Source organism: Triturus cristatus, chromosome 12, assembly GCF_964204655.1.
Source record: "Triturus cristatus chromosome 12, aTriCri1.1, whole genome shotgun sequence".
Lineage (NCBI taxonomy): Eukaryota > Metazoa > Chordata > Amphibia > Caudata > Salamandridae > Triturus > Triturus cristatus.
The window spans coordinates 690,826,154-690,852,586 of record NC_140595.1 but is presented as its reverse complement, the minus strand read 5'-3'; positions in this window follow the sequence as shown (position 1 = coordinate 690,852,586).

The window sequence follows — 26,433 nt, the reverse complement described above, 5'->3', positions numbered from 1 at the left end:
TATTGCTATTTTATAGTAATTTAGCACTATCAGGCATTCTCGTTGTGTCATCGTGTAGTACTCATTTGGTGTCAATTCTTTGTAAATCTTTGATAAATACATAACCCACTAACTCAGTCTTTCTATTTCCATTTAGTTGCCTATGATGGATAATCAATCAATCATTCAGATTAATCCTACAGTTGGAGCTTAGCTGGGTTGAACTTGAAGTGGTACTTTGCTTGTGAAGTTGTGATGCATTCCTGTTATTGCTTCATCTATATGCAGGTAAGATAACTATTATGGATGAAATTTAACTCAGTAAGTAAGAGCCTAACTGCTACTGTTGTTTATCTAGGTTGTTGTACACAATGTAGGTCATCATGACAGTATTCCCCTAATGGTCAAGATAGTTAGAGAAGTATCTTTCAGGAAAGGCATCTACATAGAGGCCTCCACTTCAAGAGAGGTCCTCTATTAATTTCACTTTATGCGGATGATGTTATCCTCTATGTCCGACATCCAGAGGAGAATTTAGAGACACTAATTAGGGAAATCATTTGATAAGGGGGGTTCTTTGGACTTGGCATCAATTGGGGCAAATCAGCGATTTTCCCACTAACATCTAGCACTATCAAATGGGATTCTGGGTTTCCGTTGCAATTGTGCGAGGAGTCGACAAAATATTTAGGAATTCAGATACACCGGGACTCTCCTCATCTTGTAATGCTAAACTATGGCCCAGCTATTTACAAGCTTGAGCAGCAGATAGAGCGCTGGCTAAAACTTCCCTTATCAATGGCGGGCCGAGTAGCAATCATAAAGATGGTCGTACTCCCTAAATTCTTGTATCTATTTCACAATATCCCCATCCCACTCCCCAACAGTTTTTTTTAAAACTATCCAATCCCACCTTACCAGACTTGTTTGGGGAGGGAAGAGGGCCAGAGTTGGCTGGAACACATTGACCCTGCCATATGAGAGGGGAGGGCCTGGAGTCCCAAACTTCCAGGTCTACAATCTGTTAGCTCAATGTAGCTTTGCACACTCCTGGTATTACCCTGATGCACGGATTTCCTATGCAAAACCTGAAGCTGACTTGGTATTGCCAGCTCCATTGAGAACAGTCCCACCGCGGGGTTGCCCTTGGGACCCCCACGACATTCAAACAGTCTCAACGACAAGTTAGGCCTGGCATAAGTTGGCAAGAGTGACGGGCAGGTGTGTATTGTACTCATCTGAGATTCCATTGAGCAACAACCCATGGCTCCCCTTTACGCAGGAGAGATTAGTACAGCGTACTCTTGATTCCTCCTCCCTGGAGAAGTTTGGGGATTTGTTTCCGGGGAAACATGTGTTCAACACTACGGAGGATGAGTGGTTCAGGGGTGCCACTTTTATGAACCAATTTATCTTATGTAGAGTTCGCAGAGAGCTTAGAGAGAGGATTGCCAACTCCCCTTTGGAACCTGAGTCCTTCTCACCATTAAAGTTATTGATTGCCAGCAAAGAGGGGGCTCACTTGTTATGTTATGTTATGTTATTGTAGTTTATAAGGCACACAGCTACCCGAGGGGTTTTCCGGCACCAGCCTGGGAGGAAAGAGAAGAGGAGGAAAAAGGTACAAGTTGAACAACCAAGTTTTCAGATATCTGTTAAAATTCCCATAAACCATTTCTTTTCGTAATGAGATGGGAAGGGAGTTCCACAGGCAAGGTCCTAGGTAAGCAAAGGATCGACTGCGCATGTGCATCAATCTGAGTCTGGGAACAGTGAATTTAAACGGAGTAGTGGAGCCGACGGTGCATGAAGGTATATAGTGTTGAACTAAAGATTGCAGGTATTGAGGGGCTAAATCATTTTTGATTTTCAACATATAGCTCAAGGCTATGAATTTATTACGATTCTCCATCTTTAGTCAGTGAAGATTGCGAAGAGAGCCTGAAATAGAGGCAGCCTTAGGAACTTGGCAGAGCAGTCTGGCAGCCGCATTTTGCACCACCTGCAATCTTTGTATCACATCGTTGTTTGAACCCAGATATAAGACGTTGCCGTAGTCCAGCCTAGATGTAACAAGGGCCTGGACTACTGTTCTCTGAGTAGAGAGGGGTAACATCCAAGGAATCTTCTTTAACCATTTGAGGATGGTGAAGCAGATTGAGGCCACCTTCACGACTTGATGTTTCATTGATAACTGATCGTCAATGATAAAACCTAGGTTACGCATGTGATGAGCCAGCTGGGGTAAGGCACCCATTTCCAAGGGCTAGTGCTGGGGACCCCAAAGATCTTGTTTTTTCCTTAAGATCAGAACTTAAATTTTTTTCTCCATTTAGTTTGAGTAGATTATCTTGCATCCAAGACGGAAAAAATTGAGAGCCCTGCCTCTTTGGCAATGTCTGCCAGTGGATCACTTGATTTCAAAACTTTACAGAGCATCCATGGCTCTGGTTCCCGGCAGAGATGCCAGAATTAGAGAAGCATGGGAGCGGGATTTAGGTCACCCAATACAAGACTCACAGTGGGCATTTTGCTGTTCTCAGACAAAGGAGGTTTCACTTAACAGCAGACACAATTTCAAATATCTGTGGAGGACATACATGTCGCCGGCGAAAATCAACTCCATAGACCCAGATAGGTCACATAACTGCCCAAAATGTGGGGGCCCTCATGCTGACTTTGTACATATTACATGGAACTGTGCAAAAATAGAAGAATATTGGAGGTCTATTCATGCGATCTTGTCAAACATGATAGGACAGGAGATTGTACCCCTTCCGGAGGTCGCACAGTTAGGTTATGTACTTGGGTTCCCGAAAAAATTGCAGAAATTCACAGCAATTGCCCTACTCCTTGCGAAGAGAAAAATTGCTATTCACTGGGGAAGCAAGGTCACCCCCACAACTAATGCCTGGCTGGCAAGCCTTACTTACTGTAACACTAATTGTGATCTGTTTGCATCTTTGCAGCTCCCTGCTTCCAGGCCAAAAGTCATTTGGCATCCCTTGAAGGCCTACCTCCTTCGAATTTGCTCCACCCCTCCAGCAACACAACCTGTGGGTATTGTCCCCACTGGTGTGTGTTAAGTTTAATTTTGATGATGTTTATTTTATCATGCTGCTATTTTTTTATGATGTATGAGATGTGTAGACCGGGTTTCTCTGACAGGAACCAATCAAATGTATATTTTTGAAGGTCTAAAGGGGTGGGAGAAGATATGCAAATTGATTGAACGTGTGCTTGCACTCTGGTGTGTAGACCAAGTATAGATTACTCTTTTACAAACACTTGTTGTAATTACTCAGTCATGGTGTATGAAAATTTCATTTCTTCATTGTGCGCATTAATAACAAAAAGGATAAATGACGTTTAAAATAGTTAGAGAAGTATAGCTCTATAATTAAGCGCTACACTCTCTCTTAAGTTACAAGCACATAAACAGGCTGCATAAAGCTACTTGAAGGCAGCAGTGCAAAGTAAAAGTAAAACAAGCTACTTCAGGCATAAATTTAGATTGAATAAAATAGTTTGCCCGTTTATTTACTTACAAAGAAACCCACCTCTCCACCCAAACAACATGCCGACCACTCCCTCAAACAAAACTAACCCACGCCCCAAAACTAAAAATGTCCAAGGAAAAGGTCACTCCAGTCCCAACTGCCTTCCCACCCTCCCCACCCAGCCCCAACAAACAACAAGTCCCTTCCACCAAAACAACATTTTTAAAAAGAGCTAGAAGAGGGCATTATGAATATTGATCTGGAGCAGGTCCAGGCCCTGCTCCATCATGGCGGTCTGGCCCCCGATGGTGTTCAGCCACTGCAGGATGCAGCACAGCAAAGTCCTGTTGTCAGTGAGGTAGGGGGTGGCAGCAGTTGGCAGCAGTTGGCTGGCAGTGGCACCAACAATGTGATAGTTGGGAGGCTGAAGACTGAGGGGACCAGCTGCACTAGGGCATGGCTGTTGTGTGTTAATTTTCTCCTCCTCCTCTTCCAGGACCACCAGCTGCCGGTATTCCAGTTGGATACGCTCCAGCCGGTGCCTCAGCAAATGGGCTGCTATCTCCTGAATGTTGGGTAGTCCAGCTGGACCAGCAGGAGCAGCCATATCAAGAAAAACAAAAAAGACAAATTGTAAATAAGGCTCTGTGCAAATAATTGTTTTAAATTACTGGGTGGCATAGTAGCAGTAAATTGCTGGTACCCTAGGGCCATTGTATTTATTGGCCAGCTTCTCACGGACTCTCGGAAACACCTCTCTTCTTGCCCTTGGGTGCTGATGAAAGAAATCAAGAAGATAAATAAAAAATAGATTAGTTATTCAGTTAATAATCTGCACAAACTTTTTTATGACAAGCAAACGCAGTCACATTGTACTTCTCTAAAACAAATCGCTTATAGTACTATTAATTTCAACTAGAGTCTATTGACTGTTGTTGAGTTGCCCATAAATCCCTATTCCACATTTCCTTAACAAACACTACATTTGGAACTAACACATTGCAGTGAATGATCTTTGATTCTATTCCCACTGCTCAATTCCCTTGATGGACCAACATACTCTCCCTTTTTTGCAATACAGAGATGCATAATACACATCAATGTGAAATAAATAACTTGAAACTGTATGAGCTACATAAACAAAGTCACAGAAAGAAAAAATGAGCTACACACTGTTTAACTATAGTGGTAGGAGAACAGTCTGCAATGTCTTCTTATTTAATCAGCTAAAGAAAATGCCAATGAAGAGTACGATTGGGTAGCGCTGGTCAGCTGCCTAGCAGAAACTAGAAACTGGATCACACAATAATTTACCAGTGTAAACTAAACGTAGCATTGTAGAATACAAACACAACAGATAATTAATATACTTGCTAAGCCCCGGAATCTCAATCCCAAGCAGGTCGAGTAGGTCCTGTTTCCGGTCCAGAATGTCCGCCCAGCGGTGCGTCAGCTGCTTTCCGGTACACTGAACCTGGCTGGTGCACCGCACGCACTGGCACACTGTCCCCAGCACCACCAATGCTCGTGCAGGGGGTATCCGCTACTGTGCCTGCTACAGCATAGAGGGGAGGTGGCGTTGCACAAAGAAAACTAGTGCTGACACCTCCTTCTCTCCAAAGATCGCCCGGGGCTGCACACTTGCACGGCGGCGCCGCCCCCAAGGAAGTCATCCCTCTGCTATGATGCTGGGTGGGGTAGAAAAACTGAGGAAAAGGAGGGAAAGGAAAAATGAGGGAAATAAGGATGAGAAATAAAGTTCAAAGTCATAAAAAAACACACACAAAATTCTCCAAAAATCTTAACATACAGAAAGACACACACTATTATAAATAAATAAAAATAGGGGTAGATAAGTAATAAAGGAGGACGATTACGGAGATTAAAGAGAGATAAAGATTTAGGGCCAGCACCATAAGAGAGAGCAGAAAAGCAAGATGGCCGCACCCATGCACTCCGCATGGTGCCGTTTGCACAAAAGTTCGAACATGAGAACTAAGCCTGGGCATAGTTCGCGGGCAGTGACAAAAAAAACTCTGCGGAGTTCGGCAAGTGGCAGAGTGCAGCTTTGCCCCGGCCTTTCTGCCACTCGGGTAGAAATTTTCCCCGAGCGGCAGCTCGCACTCGCCAACTTTCCGTTAGCGAGCGCGAGCAGGGAAAAAACTCCACTGCACTACATGGAGCGGAGTTTTCTGCACTCCGCAAACTCCGCGAGTGCAGAAAACTCCACAAACGGAGCGAAGTTCACCGCCCAGGCTTAGTGAGAACACACTTGAGAACCGCATAGTGCCGTGACATGAACAGGGGTAAAACATATCTGACACTCCACCCCAGAATTGTGTCTGTGTAGAAGTGATTTCTTCTGATTGTTTCACTTGATTTGAGTGGCCACATCTTAGAACACTGCTGTTCTGACTTCGGATCTCCACCATGATACCAAAGACTCCGTTGCTCTTTCAGCTCCAGTTCCCTCTATTTCGCACACCCCTACTCCTCCTGCCACCTGCCAGTGGCAAAGGTCTTTGCCTCTCTTCTTCCATCTGTTCTTTCAGCTCTGAATAGGCTTCTAAAGTTCATTTTCTGCCTCTCTGCTTTCACCAGGCTGTCAATGAAACATCAAGCACTTTGCTAATGCAGTCTGCCTGCTGTGCCCTTACAAAGTGCTGCTCTTATTTCAGAATTTCTTTCTTGGGTACTTTGGTAAATTGAAAAAACAGAGAACATTGCTATAGCACTCTCCTGCTTCCATTGTAGACTTCTTTTGTTCTGTCTCCATCTGCGTCTCCATGTAGGTGTGCATGAGCATTCTTACTTTTTGAAAAGTGGAGAAAATGAGAAAATATGTTGGGGATTGTAGTGGGTGCAGGGAAGGAAAAGCATTCACCATTAATGGAGCTTTTAGCTTTTGGCTATATCAATTTGTGAGTCTGAAGCTTAATAACATACTTCAATCCAGGAAGCTATAATAATGCAAAAGTTCTGTTTTAAAGGGGACCTAACCCAAGCAGACATCATTAAGTAAGGGAACATTTTGGAATGGCTATATTTGGTATTTGCGAGAGATTCAGGATTGGGAAAAATAAATGTATTCTTTCTCTACATTTGCTCCCTTTTCATGTTTCTATAAAAGTACTGTGCATTTCAGGGTTCTGACCTACATAATGATATACATATTGTTAATGCATTTTGGTCTAGAACAGATGTTTGTCAAGGTTTTGACACAGGTCTGTTCTGGAGTAAAACACTTTAGCTGGCACTATGTCATCATATCACACCATCATGAATTTAAAACTCTTCTACCCAAATCCTTGTGTGCTGGCCTTTGTGGACATCCTCTGTATGAAACATTTGCCTTACATATACTTACTGAAAAAAGCAAAGGTTAAAGTGATGTAATAGGTTTGAAACTGAGACAACAACTGACGTTAAAAAAAAACGAAACACTGAAATACACAGTTAGAGTTTAGTCAATTAATTATAGCTTGCACCAATGGCAGCCGGTATGGAGGGGGCGCGCCAGATAAGAAAAATAATTATAATAAAATACACACTTACCTTGCCACACCAGGTCCCGTGTCTCTGCTCCTTGTAGGACTGAGGCACAGGAAGCACAGCCGGGCTCCCTTGACCAATCACAATAATGCATTGTGATGGGTCAGCACCCAGGCTCCCCTGACCAATCACAACACTGCAATTCAGCATTGTGATTGGCTTTGAGCGTCCTGGTTCGACGCTCAACCAGGGAATGGGGGCCTGGACATGTTCTCCATGCAGGCTGTAATTCAGCCTGCATGGAGAACGGGGAAATTGCGCATGACTATTTTGGGCGACTGACCAAATAGTCATTGCACACATAGGTGCCGATTACGATCCGGTAAAAACCGAGTACGAACCGTCGGTCGGAGCGTTTTCCCCGTCCGACTCGTACCCGGTCGTAAAACTTTACAAACATGGAATTACGATTCGCACGGAAACACCATTTCCGTACGAATCGTAAAAAACACCGACCGACGAAAATATACATACGAATGTGATCCGGGAATGCTGCGACGTGACGTCGGGACGCCTTCAGGCAGCGTTTCACGACCCAGGAATTACGATTCGAACCGACAGCAGTTCGGACGGCAATATTTTCACGGCACCCAAAAAGTGCCGCAAAAGCGAAGTACGGCGCGAATCGACCAGAGTAGGTGGGCCGGTACGCACCGTACCCCCCCCCCAGCCCCCGTAGGTACGCGCCGACCCCCCCAGCCCCTGTAGGTACGCGCCGAACCCCCCTGTATGTACACCCGTGTACGTGTCGAACCCCCCCGTGTACGTTCGAGTCGTACCCCCCGTGTACGTTTGAGTCGTACCCCCACCCGTGTACGTTCGAGTCGAACCCCCCCGTGTACGTTCGAGTCGTACCCCCCGTGTACGTTCGAGTCGAACCCCCCGTGTACGTTCGAGTCGTACCCCCACCCGTGTACGTTCGAGTCGTACCCCCACCCGTGTACGTTCGAGTCGAACCCCCCATGTACGTTCGAGTCGGGGGTACGCACCGTACATACACGGGTGGGGGTACGACTCGAACGTACACGGGGGGGTTCGACTCGAACGTACACGGGGGGTTCGACTCGAACGTACACGGGTGGGGGTACGACTCGAACGTACACGGGGGGGTACGACTCGAACATACACGGGTGGGGGTATGACTCGAACGTACACGGGGGGGTTCGACTCGAACGTACACGGGGGGTTCGACTCGAACGTACACGGGGGGTACGACACGTACACGGGTGTACATACAGGGGGGTTTGGCGCGTACCTACGGGGGCTGGGGGGTGGTCGGCGCGTACCTACGGGGGCTGGGGGGGGGTCGGCGCGTACCTACGGGGGCTGGGGGGGGTCGGCGCGTACCTATGGGGGCTGGGGGTGGGTCGGCGTGTACCTACGGGGGCTGGGGGGGGGGTCGGCGCGTATGCGGGCACGTCTCCATGGTTGCTATGGGAGTTCGGTGCGGACGGTGATTTTTCCATCCGGTTGTGACCTCGGACGCACGGGATGGATCGTGATTCCTCGTCGGACTTCACCTTTCACGTTTGTACGGTAAATCGTACGAGGACGTGTCGGACACATTTTCCGACCCGAGGACGTGTGGGGAATGATTCCCAATGCGGTTCGTATGGACTTTTTACCATGCGAATCGTGATTGGCAGTTCGTACGGCACTTGTACGATTCGTACGGTAAAAAGACCGGATACGAGTCGCACGGGGATATTTTTTACCGGATCGTGATCGGCACCTTAGCAGTGGGCAAACCACTCCTCTCCTGCCCTGCTCCGAGAGCAGAGCATTCCCGCCTACCCACCCCCCCACCTGCCAAGGAAACATAAAATGATAATAAAGTTATTATCTTTTTATGTTTCCTTTACAGTGCACTGCTTAAAAGCAGTGGGGCGACGCTCCTCCGCCATAGCGGCCCCGACTTGCACCCAATCATGTACTGTATGACCTTACATATTATCTTAGGTGACCGGAGAACTCGTTAAGTAATTTGAACAGCATATTTATTTAACTATAATGGGTAATGTCATCAATTGTATAGTTTAATACTTTGATGAACTAGCTGTAACTTGCGGCACCATCATGCCCTACTTATGACCTCACACATTACATTATTCATGACATGTGAATGGCATCATTGGAAACATAATTCATGACATCTCAGTCATAACCTCTGGCCAGACCCTGGATCCAATTTGCATCATGACTTGAACTCAGAGCTCAGCCTCCACCAAGACCCTGCACCCAGCCCTTCGTAAGCATCAAACTGTCACTGCACATGATCATCAACCATACGAATGACAAGTTTGATACACAGCTTAGCTTGTGGCCAGGGTCTGCCATCCTTCCACAAATAGCCAACCTCCACCATGAGAGGATTCATAACATTCACAGTGGAGGTAGTCTACAATGTCTGATGTCACAGCAGACTCTGAATCCAACATATAATAAGGGTTGGGCAGAAGACTTACCCTATGGCCAGATCCTGCTCCCAACCATATGCATGTGGCCAACCCTCATATGAAGCCAGTGTTAGCCCCAGGCCCTTGTCTGTGCCCATGCCCTATGACTGCCCTCAATGACCACCTAGCACCTAACTTGCTCAGCATTCAGCCCTTCACAGCAGAGATTGGCCAAAGGGCAAATAATGATAAGCAGCCAGCTCTCTGCAAGTAATGTACCCCCACTGCAGACATCCTTTGGGTGAATACAAATAAAAAACACAATGGCATTCATAAAATACTTCAGTTTTGAAGTATTTAATTTCTTTTGCATCTTTCAAAAGCTTGCAGACAAGCTTATAAGTGTTCAATCATTGATTTAGTTGGTATTATTTATTGTTCACAAAGTCTAAGAGACACTGTCACAATCATTGGTTGGTCACATTAGTAATTTCAATATTGTTGTTATTTAAATTTAATCAGTGATGTCAGCAATGATGAGGTCATAAGAAGTGCATGATGGGGGTGCAAGTAGTAGTTAGTTCCTTAATCTATTACCGGTGTCTTTCATTGTTTTGGGAGTTTTCAGGTTAGCAAAAGACACACAAAGGATGGTGGGAATGCAGAATAAATCAAACATGCACCCCTAGTCAAGAGATCTGGATTAAATCCATCATTCTTTTGCTCTCCATGCCACCCCAGTTTAGACCCAGCCATATGCAAATCAGTCTTGACCCTGCTCCTCATTGGAACTGTGTTGCCTGAACTGCCAAGCCTAGTCCTCCCTGGACCAGAAACAAACCTCCTGGGACCAGTTTCGGGGTATCAACCCTCATCAGCCAAGCTAGCTTGAATCCAGTGGTACAGTGAACCCAGGGCTCACATCTGGGCATACCCTGCACACTTAGGGTGGGAAAGGAAAAGACACACAAATTATGGACAGAATGCAGAACAAACCAAACATTCACCCCCAGTAATTAGATCTGGGTTAAATCCATTGTTCATCATTTTCAAGTTAGCTCATGTCTCATTCCAACAATTAACTATAATGTCACTTTTACAATTGTTTTATTCAGTGAATTACAGTTTTTTTAAGGTTATTTATGGTGTTTGCACCTAACCTAATATGTTACCTTAATGTTTTTTTGTGTGAAAGTATGTGTGTATAATCAAAGGTTACAGGGACGTTATAGTTAGGCTCAGATTTAATTCATGCAAAACCATTGAAATTCGGCAGTTTTAGTTACTTGAGCTAACTATAACTTACGCCCCGCAATGCACTGCTTATGACCGCATACTAAATCACTGTTGACATGGTGGGTGACATCACTGATGACATCTCAAATGACATCACTGACCGGGGCACGGTCAAAATTCAATGGGGGAGGGGGGCTGCATTCACCCTCCCCGAGTCAATTTTGGCCCAGAAAACCACCTCCTCTTGGACCTGGCCACATATACCTGGGGGCCCTGGCCACACCCAGTGTGTATCGCCTCAAGGCCCCCACGGTCCCAGCCAGCTTCCAGCCTGCTGCAGAGGCCGGCATTACTTCCACACACAGGGAGCTGGTATATATGCAGCTCGCTCCCTGTATGCAAGAGCACTCTTTCATCTTCTTCCCTGCCTGCATGACAGTGGGCAGGGAAACATGAAAATTCTGCTCCCTGCTGGCAGGAGCAGGTTTAAAACTCCTGCTTGCTGGGAGCAGAGTTTGTGCGTGCTCTCGCTTGGTGGGAGATGTCAGCTTCCGCCAAGGGAAAGCAAACTGCTATGTACCAGTGGTGGCACCCCAGGACACAGCAGGAGATGGCCCTGGGGATGGCAGTCCCCAGGGCCATAATTGCTCCAGAAGAGGGTTTAGGCAACCTCGCTTCTTTGGAATGCAAAGGCTGGCCCTGGGGAGGTGGTTGCCGCTTGGGCCAGGGGGTCTGACTAGCCACCCATTACTATTAATTGAGCCCCAGGTAGGTGGTGGTCTCCCAGGCCTATTAAAATCCCAGAGGGGGTCCACGTAGCCCCCCCAGTATGTTTAAAAAAAAACAGGAAAGTGGTGGCCCCAGGCGCTCAATAGGCCCAATGGAGGTGGGTCTGCACAGCCCCCCTCCCAAATTTAAATAAAGCTCCAGGGAGGTGGTGGTCCCTAGGGCTAGAAACAGCCCTGGGAGGGGGTCCCCGTGCACCCCTCCTTAATTTTTTTAATATTGGTGCATGCCCCACCGGGACCTGATCTACCTGGGAGCTTTTTTTAAATAAGCACGGGAGACTGGGCTTGTATTTTTTAATTTCTTTTGTTGCAGATTTGATTGCGATTTCAGGGCAAAAGGACCAGGGATAGAGGGTCATAGTATTCCTAATCTGCCCCTATTGGGACACTGTCCCAAAATGGCTGCCAACACTTCCCGGTTGAAGAGTTGGCAGCCAATCAGATATCGGCACGTGGACTGTCAGATCACCGGAGGATCCACATCCCTACATATACAAATTTTGATTTTTTTCAATAACTCTAAAACTACTGAATAGATTTACACCAAATAACAAAAAGCACTCTTTGTGTACCAAGAGCAAGCGTTCTGCCAAATTTGGTATAATTCTGTCCAGCAGTTCAGGCTGTAGTCATGTTCAAAATCCCTATGGGAATTAACATAGGAAACACACTTTTTTTGACCCCCTTTTTTTCTGCTCCCCCTGACGGATCGCCCCAAAACTTTCCTTTCACAACTAGAAATACCGGCACACTTTTTTTGTGAAAAGTTTGTGAAGATTTGTCAACTGCTGCCAAAGGAATAGGCAAGTCAAAAAGCACTTTTCCTATGGAAACATGGTCCTAACTATAAGTTCCTACTGACGACCTCCAGTTGGTAATTTATATATTAGTTTATTAAAATGTTACTATTTTAAAATGCGGGATCTGTTATGAGACTGAGTAGGTGGGTAGGCTGTGGAAACAGATATGCAAAGGGGATGCTGTACTTTTGCAGACATCTCTCTCTCTAACTATTGTTAACCGCTTTAAAAATACAGTATGCCTCAATTTATAAAAACCCACATTTTTAACCCACTTAACATCTCAATGTTTTTTTTTTTAAACTTTATTTATATTTTCCAGTTAAGAACATCTCATTCATTAAGTAAGCAGAACAGCACGCACATATTGAAATGGACAAATATACAGCAGATCATGACTGTGAATGTGGGCTTCGTTTCTCAAGTGTTCAAAGGTAGGGATGATCACATCATAGGGGGACAGTCCATCCATTTCAGCTATGCACGTACCAAGTACAGTACAGGGCACATTGTATTCCATGATCGCGTTGAGGTTCCAGATGTGCAGGTAGGTTGCCAGCAAGTACATAGTGTAAGTCATATAGTGTAGGCCATCCCACTACCACAGTGAGATCCTTCCCACTGTAGCGAGAGCGCACATCACTATCCCTTTTCTAACCCTCGGGGCAACGTTACATGGGGGGGATTCTACCATCGCTCCCTGCAGCTGCAGGGTTGCCCGGAGGGGAGCATATAGTGTGAGCCAGTAAGTAATGCTTAAGAGGACCCCATATATCTTTTGGTCTCGAGGTACGGGGCAGCGTCTCCGCATGGATGTATGTCGTTACAACGCACACTTTTACAACGCATGCACTTACAACGCATTTTTTACAACGCATAATCCATTACAACGCATGACATTACAACGCATGACACTACAACGCATTTTTAAAAACTACCTTTACAACGCATTTTCATTACAACGCATACTACCTTTACAACGCATACCATTACAACGCATAATATTAAATTGCATTTAAGGTAAGTATTAGATAGTATAGGGGTAAAAGTTACTGTTCTAACTCCAGGGGGTGCAACAGTAGGGTAAGTGTTGGATAGTATAGGGGTAAAAATTACTATTCTAACTCCAGGGGGTGCAACAGTAGGGTAAGTGTTGGATAGTATAGGGGTAAAAATTACTATTCTAACTCCAGGGGGTGCAACAGTGGGGTAAGTGTTGGATAGTATAGGGGTAAAAATTACTATTCTAACTCCAGGGGGTGCATCAGTAGGGTAAGTGTTGGATAGTATAGGGGTAAAAATTACTATTCTAACTCCAGTGGGTGCAACAGTAGTGTAAGTGTTGGACAGTATAGGGGTAAACATTACTATTCTAACTCCAGGGGGTGCAACAGTAGGGTAAGTGTTGGATAGTATAGGGGTAAAAATTACTATTCTAACTCCAGGGGGTGCAACAGTAGGGTAAGTGTTGGATAGTATAGGTGTAAAAATTACTATTCTAACTCCAGGGGGTGCAACAGTAGGGTAAGTGTTGGATAGTATAGGAGTAAAAATTACTATTCTAACTCCAGGGGGTGCAACAGTAGGGTAAGTGTTGGATAGAATAGGGGTAAAAATTACTATTCTAACTCCAGGGGGTGCAACAGTAGGGTAAGTGTTGGATAGTATAGGGGTAAAAATTACTATTCTAACTCCAGGGGGTGCAACAGTAGGGTAAGTGTTGGATAGTGTAGTGTAATATTATGCGTTGTAATGGTATGCGTTGTAATGGTAGTATGCGTTGTAATGGAATGCGTTGTAAAGGTAGTTTTTAAAAATGCGTTGTAGTGTCATGCGTTGTAATGTCATGCGTTGTAATGGATTATGCGTTGTAAAAAATGCGTTGTAAAGGTAGTGCGTTGTAAAAGTTGCGTTGTAAAGGTTGTTCCCCTCTCCGCATATATTTCGAGTTGGTCCTGACAGTACACCATGTCCTCCAGCCACTCCTCAAATTTAGGGGCCCGCCCTCTACCCCATCTGCATGCAACTCTACGCTTTGCTAGTAACAATGAGAGTGTGACAAATCGACGGCGCGCTTTGGGAATTTGCTTAGTGTAACCTAGAAGCGCAACTAAGGGGCTGCACACCATTGGTAGGTCTATTATTTCAGAGAGAGACTCAAAAATCTGGCCCCAATATTCCATCACCTTCGGGCATTCCCAGGCCAAATGCAGGAACCCAGCTTCCGCTCCACCGCACCTATCACAGCTGTCAGCGTCTCATCTCAATGTTTATTTACTAAATTTAACAGCTCCTATTCCAACATACCAGATTTCACAAGTCTTTCACTTTAGAATTGAATTCTATATGTTAGCACTTTAGTTGTTCATTAGATCTCTGTGGTGACACTGCCCTTGATTACTCAAGAGTTTGCTATTGTGTTGAAAGCCGTTTCATTCTGCATGACAGAAGGTTTTACTGAAATAGATGAGAACGATATTTGAGAGCTTATAGAAAATGTGCTTTGTAAAGCACTAGCTATAATATCTATGACAAAATGGAACCCCTCATTTAGTTAATTTACTGCAATATCCTCTGTAGGAAATATCTTTCAGATTTACAGCTTTAATTCCATCAAGATGGCATTCAGGAGTGCCACATTGTTGCCATAAATGATGATGTTAGCACTCATAAGACCTCTGTGGTGAAGTTGTAATTGATCATTAGCCCGACCCTTCAAGTATCTGCGATTTCGTGATTTGCAAAAATGAAATAGAGAAAATAGGACTTTTGTGAAAATCCAGCGATTGTTACAAAAGCCCCCAACAAATCTTGAATTCTTAAAAAAAAAAAGATTGGAAAGCATATTTGGCCTTTTATTGACCATACACCATGCACAGGAGAGTGGAAAGTAGAGAGGTGTTTTCTTTATTTCTCTCCTGCTCTGTGATGCCACTATGAGCATCCTAGAGGCAGAGCCTGCTTCAAAGAACCTCAAAGCAAGCTGTGCTAGGCCTGCACAAAAAGGAGAAAGACTGTTGGAGACCGGGACATTGCAGGGCTGTGAGTGTCCAGGCTTCCTTTAACAGTTTTCCCACTTTCCTTTTCGGTGTCATGAAACACACGCTGTTGCAGGGAGGTGTTACAGCAGCCCCCTCCACTCACCTCACACTAAGAAGGTAGGAGGATGCAGGAGGCACATTAACAGCTTACACTTTATGGTTTGCTGGCAGGGCAACTGTATGTTTTGTGACAGGCACATTTTGTGCTTATCTCTAAAATACTGCAAATTCTGCTTATTTTGGCCGCATGTTTTGAATAGCAGACTTTATTCTCACTTGGCTGAGGAGCATAGTATACACCAATAGAAAACTGATTTCTCTCAAACATGCTATAAATCTCAGCAGAGGGTCAGCATTTTTCACAGGGTTAAACAGCCTAAGAATTCACCAGAATTCATAAAATAAGTATGACACCACCAATAAATGATTTATATTGTGACTAAAATCAGTTTGCACTTTTCATATGTGTTCATTTTTGTGACCTTCAAAAACATGTTTTCAATACAATGCCCTTCAATGGGGACCATGACCCTGAGTCTTGTAATGGTTACCAATCATTGGAGGTACCCTTGGAACATCCCCACATGCCACTGGTGTCAGGCTTGGTTGACCCAGCCCCCTTATATATATTTTCTTTTATTCATTTTCAAAATACAGTGATTATGTCCCTGGTTTTTGTAATGGCTGATACATATATTGTTCAAATTGTGGCCAGCCATTCAAGATTGACTAGTCCCTTTCAAACTGTCCAGCCAGAGTATATCTAGACACCAACAGTCCAGCTGTAACAACTCTTTTGTGATCACCTCGAGCACCACTTCAAATACAAATTTCTAAAAAACATCTGAATGGTTTTACACAAGATGGGCAAATTTGGTTTAACTCCGCTCAGTAATTTTTTCTGTAGCGGTGACAGACGTTTCACATCGCAATTGAGATGGGAAATTGATATTTTGGGACCCCCTATTTTCTTGACTCCCGCTTGACAAATTGACTGAAATGTTCTAGGAGGAAGCATGGGGGATGAACTTTCTTTTGAGATTGTTTTGTGAAGGTTTGTAAAACTGCACAAAAATTATTAGTACAAAAAAACTTTTTTCTAGGGAAACTTTAACCTAACTATACCTACACAGTGACGGCCACCACTATATAATTAAAGGGCCAGTGATTGGATGCCTGCAGTCGCCTTCTAAGTGTTCTGTAAAATTGTAAGAAACCTAAGGGAAGTTGGGGAAGGCGTGCTGCTGCTCCCAGAACCTCCTCCATGCTCTACCAAGTACTATTTTAGTATGTTTATAGCTGCCCTTTAACACAATTCCTCATATTTTACTTGCCTTGTCCATGACATCAGCTCAGGAACTGGATGGGAGATTCCAGGATTGCCTATACAAAATAAATAGGTAAAGAATTAAGGATATTCACCTCAATCCTATCTTTCAATCAATGTGGTTAAGAAGGGAATACATTTTAAATTGATGATGTGAGTCCACATGCTAGAACTGACCACTGGGTTTAATAACTAGAGAATGCGTATTCACACAGTTATACTATGTCAACTGGGTCTAGGCAGATGCCCTTAACACAAAAATATCACATCCATAGTGGAAGTCTGTAAGAGGTTACATAGCTTGTGGGCTCCTATGCACTTTGATTTTGTGGTTTTAGAGTATACCTCTGCTCTCCTCCCAGGCTTTCACCATACCATCCCTCTAAATACGAGTAGGTATGTATCAAACCCATTGGGTTCTCTAAATCAGTGAGGACAAACAGGTTTTGTAAAAACCAGCACAGCAGAATTATGTACATTAGATAAGGCAGTATGCTGCACAGGCCACGATCCCTTGCTACGTTAGACAGGCTTCTGGCACAGCACAATTTTCAATGCCAGTTATCGATGCAACAAACTGTTCACTGCTCTCTGCAGAGGCACAAGTGGGCCCTGTAGGTCCCCCTTTGTTTCCTCACCGCCGGGGCTGTCATGGTGGTGGAACCGCCATGAAAACCCTGACAGAGAGGAAACTCGTAAAATGCTTGGTGGGACTCTGACCACCGCACCACTGCAACGAAACAGCAGTTTTCTGGCGGAAGCAGTCCCAGGGCAGTCCGACCGCTCCAGTTGTAATGGGGTGGTTGGACCGCCCCAGTCGTAATGGGGCAGTCAGACCGGCGGTGTGGTGGTGTCTGGACTGCCACTGCCATGCCACCACGAGTCTGGCAGTCCTCGGACCGCCAGATTTGTACCTAGGCTCTAAGAGTTCTTTTGGCTGTTCATACAATTTGATTGTAAAGTTATTCCAAAAAGTGTAGACTTGCACATATCCACTCCTTGAAATAGGGTGTAAGTTACTACTGCAAAAAAGAAACAGTAGTAAGTCCAACACCTCACTTGACCAACCACTACTAATTCAAGAACCTCTCATAGAAAATAATGTAGGTAGGGACTTAAAATAAAGCCCCAGAGGAAATAATGTTGCACTAAAATGAATTAATTATAATAGTTAAAAATATAAATTCATATAATTTATCGGTAACAAAATAATCGAAAATAGTACACATGCATTATTTAGTTATAACATATTTTAATAAAAAAAGTATGTAACATTCATTGTTATTAAAATATAATTGAATTACGTTTGATCATTTATATACATCACTTTTAAAAGTTATTGATGCAAAATAAAATTAATTATTTTATACGTTAGGTAGGAGTCTTTTAATTAAATGTAATCTTCAGAAAAAAATATTTTAATTTAATCCATTTAAATTATTGAAAGATTTAATTCAAAATTAAGTCACTCATGCTGCAACAATTTTTCTCTTGTTCTACACTTAAAATAAATATATAAAATAATTTAAATTAATATTTATCATAACATATTTTTATTGCACTTTATTACATAATAAAAGTGGAATTAATTTCAAACAATTCCTTTATAAATTCAAAAAGCCTTAACATATTTTATAAATCAATTATGAGGATCTTTTATTTTTCAGCTTTAAAAAAATATATATTTACTTATTTTTAACTAGTTTAAATAATTTTAATCACTATTTCCTATGGGCTTTTATTTTTAGTACCTACCTCCAACATTTTGTTTGGTAGCGTGTTGCAGTACCAGTGGCTGACCCTGTGTAGTGTTGGACTGACTCGATTTCTAAGCTAGAGTAATTTACCCCTGTTTTGGATCTTTTTTGTCTGTAGTAATTTAACAGTAATCATGTTGTAGTGGTATCTATTATTCATGTTTCTAATAGCCCGTGCTGCTGCCATATTATTTTTCTTTATTGTGGTTTCATATTGTGTTAATTAGACTAGGGTTTTAAAATAAATATTTAACATATATACTTGGTGTTCTAATGTTATTGAGTGTGTTATTACCTAAGGAAAGAAGGTTCAGGGTTCCTCTGATTGTCCCTGTAATGTCTAATGTGATTGATTGTTACATAAGACACATCTCACTCAGATATTGCTCAGTAGGCTGTGTAATGGTTGTAGTACAAATGTTCTGATTCAGGTTGGCACATTAACTAGTTTGAGTTGGCCTGATTTTGAGTTTGGTGGATGGGATGCTCTGTCACAAACATAATGGATATCCCATCTGCCACATTACAAGTTCCATAGGAATAAATGAAGTTGTAATTTGGCGGACGGGACCTCTGCCATGTTTGTGATGGAGTAACCCTGTCCGCCAAACTCATAATCAGTCCTGAGTGCCAGATGGCTTAGAAGACTATTTTCTGTGCCTCTAAAAAATATCTAGAGAATGTATCAGGCTAGTCAAAACCTTCAAAAATCCCTCTCTGGAAATGAGAATATCTCATGTTCTTCCTAAAACAATTCATCAAGGTGCGTGATGAAATTGTGGAGGGATGACTCATATTGACTAATAGGAGCATTTTTACCTAATATGTTCAAGCCCATCTATGCCTTAGAAACCAACCTTTAAGGGATTCCTTATGAGATCAGTTCCCTGATGGATCTGGGTCTGAGTTATAGGTAAACACTCCTTGACATTTCATTAACATTCGATATCGAGGACCGTTCTCGTTTGATCTCTTTGTCATTGAATCATAAAAGAGTTGCTTTTTTTCCACCAGCTTTGAAGAGCTACCCATTGTCCTTTTCTACGATAGTGCAAAGTCAATATGTCTGGAGCATTTAAGATCCCTGCCTTTACAGATGAATGTGAGGTTACTTATCTGCATGTTGATATGATACCCTTGCTATATCTGATGACCTGTTTTGATCTGAGCTGTCCTTTGCGTGCTTATGATAGCCAGATCAACTTCAGCTTGATGAGGTTTGAGAACTATGTTACTTCTTAACTGCATGTCTAGAGGAAATTTACAATGGGTGAAGATTAACTGGTTTCCAGTCATCACTATGGGCCCAATTACGATGTCGGCCGGACCGCCGCCAACAGGCCATCAGTGGCAGTTCACCCAACATCCAGGGTATCAGTCTGACCGCTGCATCACAATAACGGCGGTTGGAGCGCTTTGGGTAGTGGAAAAGACCGCCGCCTCCGACAGGCTCAAAGAGACGTCCGGGCGGCGGTCAGAGCCTAATCCCTGCAATGGAGGTGGTGCCTGTGAACTCATCGCTGTAGGGATTAAGATGTCAGTTTCTGACAGACTTTTTGTAGCGGTCCCACTGCCATGAAAAGGGTGTCAGAAAGGGACTTTGGGGGCCCCTAGCAGGGTCCCTGTACCCCATGGGTCTCTGCTATGTGCCCAGGGGGCCACATGTTGTTGCCCCCCAAACATCCATGCACCATTACCAGGCACCACATGGTGCCTGGCACACGGTGCATGGATGTTTTTAAAATGCTTTTTACTATTGTGGCTTGTGCAGCGGCCCTTTTCCTGGGCCACTGCACAAGTTGCAATGGTAAAAATCATTTCTTGACTGTCTGCACCTCAGTCGTATCGTAATTGGGCTGTCGGGACCGCTGATTCCTTGCCAGACAGTCTCATGCTCGAAACGATGGCGGTTGGACGCTCGTCGCTTGTCCGACTGCCATCGTAATGAGGCCATAAGGGTGAGCAAAATTGTGACATTGAATTCCTTGCGTTATACATGTAATTTTGTGAAAATTACATATATATATATCGGAGGTCGTTGCTTTTTAAAAATTTCAACAAGGTCACTGGACCAATTGCACACATTAGTGAAGCTGTACAAACAATGCTTGTTTACATTTTGTTTTGTGTGAAAGGCAGCAACACTGATAGCTGTTTTCTATGTTTATTAAATACATGTGTCACGTGAGAGTGTTTAAGTAAAACTAATGTGGCGTCTGCTATGTCGAAAAAGACCGGAACCGCGGCCGAAATGCGCTCAGATTATGGTGGACAGTGTTTAAATAAAGAAGTGCAAAGGGATTCTGTGCGGTGTCTTCCCTGTTCTTTACTTTAGAGCAGCTTTTGGAGAAATGTGTTCTCGAGGTGGCTGGTGCCAGATAATGACACGCCTCCTTGTTCAGGAGCGCCGTGGCCATCAGCAAGTCTTGAGGTGTGTATGTAACTACACGCCACGGGGGCCCCCCTAGCCAGAATGATGACCTGGAGCTGAGTGTCAGCAGATGCCCAAGTTTTCAGGAAAGCAGAGCGGAAGCAGTCAGGCAATTGGGAGAGGGGGTGCAGCATTTAGGCTACTCTTATGGAACCCGAGGCACATACTTTTGTTCAGGCCTTTTGACTGCCGTACAGTCAGCAGTGCAGAATTTGCAGGTGTCGATACAATGACGCCTGCTGGGAAGTACTGACCAAATCGAACTATGCGTGGGTGCATGAAAAGAGCAAAATGAGATGTGCAAATGTGATGGGAGAGGCACATCATACTGACTTTGAATGTGGAGACAATGAACTGCAATTTGTGATTGCCAATCTGCTGATTGGTTTTTTAGTGACTAGCCCTGGGATCAGGCGCGCAACACCCATTGGACTCACAGGGCTTCAGCCCCCCCCCCCCCCCCCCCGTCGTGTGTGGCAGCCCGGGCTGAGACACCTTCCCGGGCAAAAAAGCAGCCGCACCCGAGCACTTCACAGGTCTTTAAAAGACCATTTGCATGTTAATGAGGCCTTGCTGTTGTTTCACCCCCTCTAAGAGCCCCTGCAGCTCCACTCTGCCTATTGCTTAAAGTTCAGCCCCCCCGAAATTTTTGCTCAGCCCCCCCCGAAATTTTTGCTCAGCCCCCCCCCCCGAAATTTGGCTCTAGTTGCGCCTCTGCCTGGGATTCTAGGCAGTTCTATGTAAATTTGTGCTTGCAACCGTTGTTGGAAATTGCGGACTGAAACGCCATGTGAAGCATGCTGTTTTAATCATTGTGCCACATGTTGCTGAGAGAAATCATGTCCCTTCCGTAAATGATGTACACATTAGAGGGAAAGTGTCTGCATGGGGATGTTATTATAAAGGAGTTGGCCTAACAGCTAGGGCAGTCGACCTCGAATCTGGGGAACTGGGAAATGACGCTGAACATCCTGTGATTCTGGGCAAATCACTTAATCCCCGCGTGAATGTGTTCTGATGTAATGCAACTGGTGCTATGTAAAGCGCTCTGATACCCGATTCGGGTCAAGTTTGCGCTATATGAAACTCCGAGAAATTAAAAATAAAAAAAGTTTAAAATTCCAAGATTGTGTATTGGCATTTGTCTCGTTATTGTACTTCTGTTGGGATCTATATGTGGGGAACAGATACTGGTTGCAGGTATTTAACCAGAGGCCTTTGCATTTTAGAAATAACAATCAGGTTACTGGACCAATTGCACTTGCATAATTGTATTGGCTGTTGTGACAACATTACTGAAGCCATACAGACAATGTTTATTTAAATTTCGTTTTGTGCGAAAAGCAGCGACACTGATAGCTGTTTTCTATGTTTATTAGTCATCTGTGCCACATGAGATTTTTTAAGTGAAACTACTATGGCATCTGCTATGTTAAAAGAGGTCGGAAACATGGTCAGAATGGTGGATCGTGTTTGAATAAAAAGTGCAAAGGTACTCTGTGCTGTGTCGGCCCTGTTCTTGCTTCACATAGTTAGGAGAAAGTACTCTTCTTTGGTGGATATTCACCTCTTTGTAGTCTTGTTGTCTTCTCTATAGAAGGATTCATGCTATCACAAAAGCCTTTTATCACTCCAGGCTCAGTATTTCAGATGAATAAAAGCAACCCCTGGCATGTGTTTTGCTATCATTATAGCTCTTCAAAAAGGTTTTGCTTTGTCCAGACACAATCAAGCACACAGTATAAGTAAAAAAACAACCCTTTCAGACATAGAGTACCGCAAGAATTATGCAAAAAAGAATCAGAGAACTGGGGAAGTTCCCAAGTTTCGATGGTGTCTTCAGTGATGTCACTGACCATGTCATAAGACATGTAATATGTGAGGTCATAAGCAGTGCATTGCAGGAGCGTATGTTACAGTTAGCTCTGGTAACTATAGCTGCTTTCACTGACTTTGTATGAGTGAACTCTGAGCCTACCTATAACGTCCCTGAAACCTTTGTTTTTTTCTGTGTATTGTTTTTTAAACTCCGTTTTCTAACTATAACTGTAACCTTGCATCACTCATGAAATGCACAGTGACATTCATTCATATATATATATATATATATATATATATATATATATATATATATATATATATATATATATATAGTGAAAATATATATATTTGTATATATATATATATACATACATATATCAGATCTACCAGCTCCACCAGACTCGAAACTCGTGCTGACGCTTCAAGAAGTTGGTACACGAACCAGTATAAGGTGCAATTTTCTTTATTTGCCCAGAGCGTCGGCCATAACGTTTCGGCTCACCAAGAGCCTTGATCACATGACAGAGTTAAGCTCACAGAGCTACAAATTTAAAGTGCTAGTGCTGTGTACGTGTAACATCACATGGGGTAGTCACATGGGTTGGACTCATCATAGACATAAAAGGCAAGTAAAGTACAAAGCATTTAAAAGTACATACTCAACCACTTAGTAAAATCAATAGAAAATATAGAAGATATAAAACCATAATGAAATGTAATTGAAATATGCAGGTGGTAGCGGCGTAAATGCCTGAGCTAGAAAAATATGTAAACGTTGTACATAAAACCATGGTAAAATGTAACATAACAGGAAATATCATGCATACATATATATATACATATAAAGCTCCAGAAACTTCACTTCAAAGAATGAAGGAGGACCGCACACAGCAAGGTTTCTCGATGCGATTCTTTATTGCATTATATCGAGATAGCAGCAGTAACACCAGGCCGCGTTTCGGCGTTCGCGCCTTTTTCGACTGAGTTACAATGTGCAGGTTACGTGAGCAGTATTATATCCGGTTCACACGATCTAGTTCCGGTTCACTTTAACATAGACATAGTGGAAAGACTAAAAATACAGTTTAGATCGTACTTTTTGCTCACCTGAAAAAATACTATATGTTTTTTACATCACCAGTACATAATTCTTAATTCATTATTACAAGTGAGAGAAACATTTCGGAACCAATTAAATAAATAATTAATTAAACAGGCGGTTATTTTAAGGCAAATTAATACCCTGAATGAGTCATTATTCATGATTGTACATTTGACCCGAAGTACATAATTGAGCCCTGTATGGGCATACAGTGATAATATATATTCATCACAATGCAGCATGGAAAACACTTTGCCATTTTAGTCCCCAAATATCAATAGATTATACTGTTTCAGCGTTTACCTAGGTGACATGACAGTTCCTCCTCTGTGTTCAAACCATAAGGTGTTGTGGTTTGGAGGTCAATAATAAAGCGAGATTCTAATCTCCTCAGCCTCAATTCTCGATTTCCCATTCGGTCACTGACTGGGACATGGTTGAGGCAGAAAAACGACAATAGATTTCTGTCACTATTGTGATGTTGTGCGAAGTGTCTCGCTACAGGATATGAAGTGTCTTGTTTATCAATTGCTCTGGCATGTTCTAGGATGCGCTTTTTTGTGGGGTGGATTGTGCTGCCAATATATTGCTTTGGGCAAGGACATGTAAGGCAGTAAATGCAAAATGGCGTATTACAGGTCATCAATTTATTGATTGGTCTCGGTTTTTTCATACCAGGGACATTGTATGATGATACCTTTTTACTGTTCCTACATGCCTTACATTTCAGACAAGGGAAGAAACCATATACATATATATATACATACTCACTGAAAAAAACAAAAGTTACAGGTACGTTTTAGTTAGGCTCATATTTCACTCGTACAAAACTAGTGAATTTCACCAGTTAAAGTTACCTGAGCTAACTATACCTTACGCCTCCTCAATGCACTGCTTATGAACTCACATATTACATCGCTCATGACATTACGGATGACATCTCAAATGACATCATTGATGACATCTCAAATGACATCATCAAGTGAGTGTAAGTTTTTTTAATAGCTTATGGGTGTTAGACATATATATTAACCGACTACAAAAGGTAAATTAGTATACTAGGTACACTACTACTGAGTGATACTACTTCTAACATATATTGAGTAGCTGTCTGACTGTATGCATCCTTGTGTGTATGGGTGTGTAAGTGACTATTTGGGTATATAAGTGGGTGTGTGAGTGACAGTATTGATGAATGAGTGGGTGTGTCAGTGTTTGTATTAGTGAGTAAGTGGTCATGTGAGTGGCTCTATGTGTGGGTAACTGGGTGTGTAGTGACTGTATGGGTGAGTGAGTGGGTATATGAATGACTGTATGAGTGAAATGAATGGTTGTGTAATTGGCTGTATGGGTGAGTGAGTGGCTGTTTGAGTGGGTGTTTGGTTAAGTGAGTTGGTATATCAGGGGCCGTATTGGAGAGTAAGTGTCTGTGTGAATGGCTGTATGGATGAGTGAGCAGATGTGTGAGTGCTTGAATGGATGTGTGGATGGGTATGTAAGTGGTTGGTTGGGTGTGTGAGTGAGTGTGTAAGTGTTCATATGGGTGAGTGAGTGGCTATGTTGAGAGGATGTATGGGTGAGTGAGTGGGTGTGTGTTATTCTGTAGGCAAATATATGAGTGTGTGTAGCTGTATGGGTGAGTGTGTGGCTATGCGAGTGGCAATAGAGGTGATTGACCGGTTGTATGAGTGGTTGTGTGGGTGAGTGAATGGTTTGTGAGTGCCCCTATGGTGGAGTGAATGGGTATGTGAGTACTTGTATGGGTCTGTGAATAGGTATGTGAGTAGGTGTGTGAGAGTAGGTTTATAAGAGTTTGTATGGGGTGTTAGTGGGTATGTGAGTAGTTCTGTGGATGATGTCATGAGTGATGTCATTTGAGATGTCACCTGTGATGTCACTGACCATGTCATGAGTGATGTAATATGTGAGGTCATAAGCAATGCATTGCGGGGGCAATCACCAGTAGACACTTATAGTTAGGACCTAGTTTTCACCATAGGAAGAGTGTTTTTGTTTTGCTTATAACTGTGGTGTGTTTTGAGGAATCTTCATGACATTTCCAAAACTAGTTTGCCCATGACTTTGGCTGTGGTCTGGAATGTTTTGGGGTGATCAGTCAAACAGGGGCTGACATAATGGGGGGTCCCATAGAGTTTTTAAATGCAACTACAGCCCGAACCTCTAAATGGAATTACACCAAATTTGGCAGAAAGCTAGCTCTTGGTCCAGAAAGAGTGCTTTTTGTAATTTAGTGTAAATCTTGCCAGTAGTTTTGGAATTTATTAAAGTAAAAAGATGTATGTATATCTAGAGCCTTGGATCTACTGCGGATCCACCACACTGGATTCGTGAATCCATGCGCCAATAGCAATGCCATGTTTGGCTAGCCGCAACTTGAGAGGAAAGTAGGGGCCTGCCACTTCATGCACCGGGACTCAGTTCTCAGGAAAATATAATTTAAAAGTGATAGAAGAGGTCAGGGTAGAAGTAAGGAACCCATTATGACAAGAAATTGTACAAAACATTTTGTTTTTGAGAACACGAGGATCAGCAGATCCATTGCGGCTCTCAGTGTGACCCCTTGTGTGCTTTGAGGTGGATCAGTGGATCCAGACCCTAATTAAAAACACACAAACACACACTCACAGATCCACAAACCTACTTATATACTCAGACACTCACAAATCCAAAAAACACTCACAC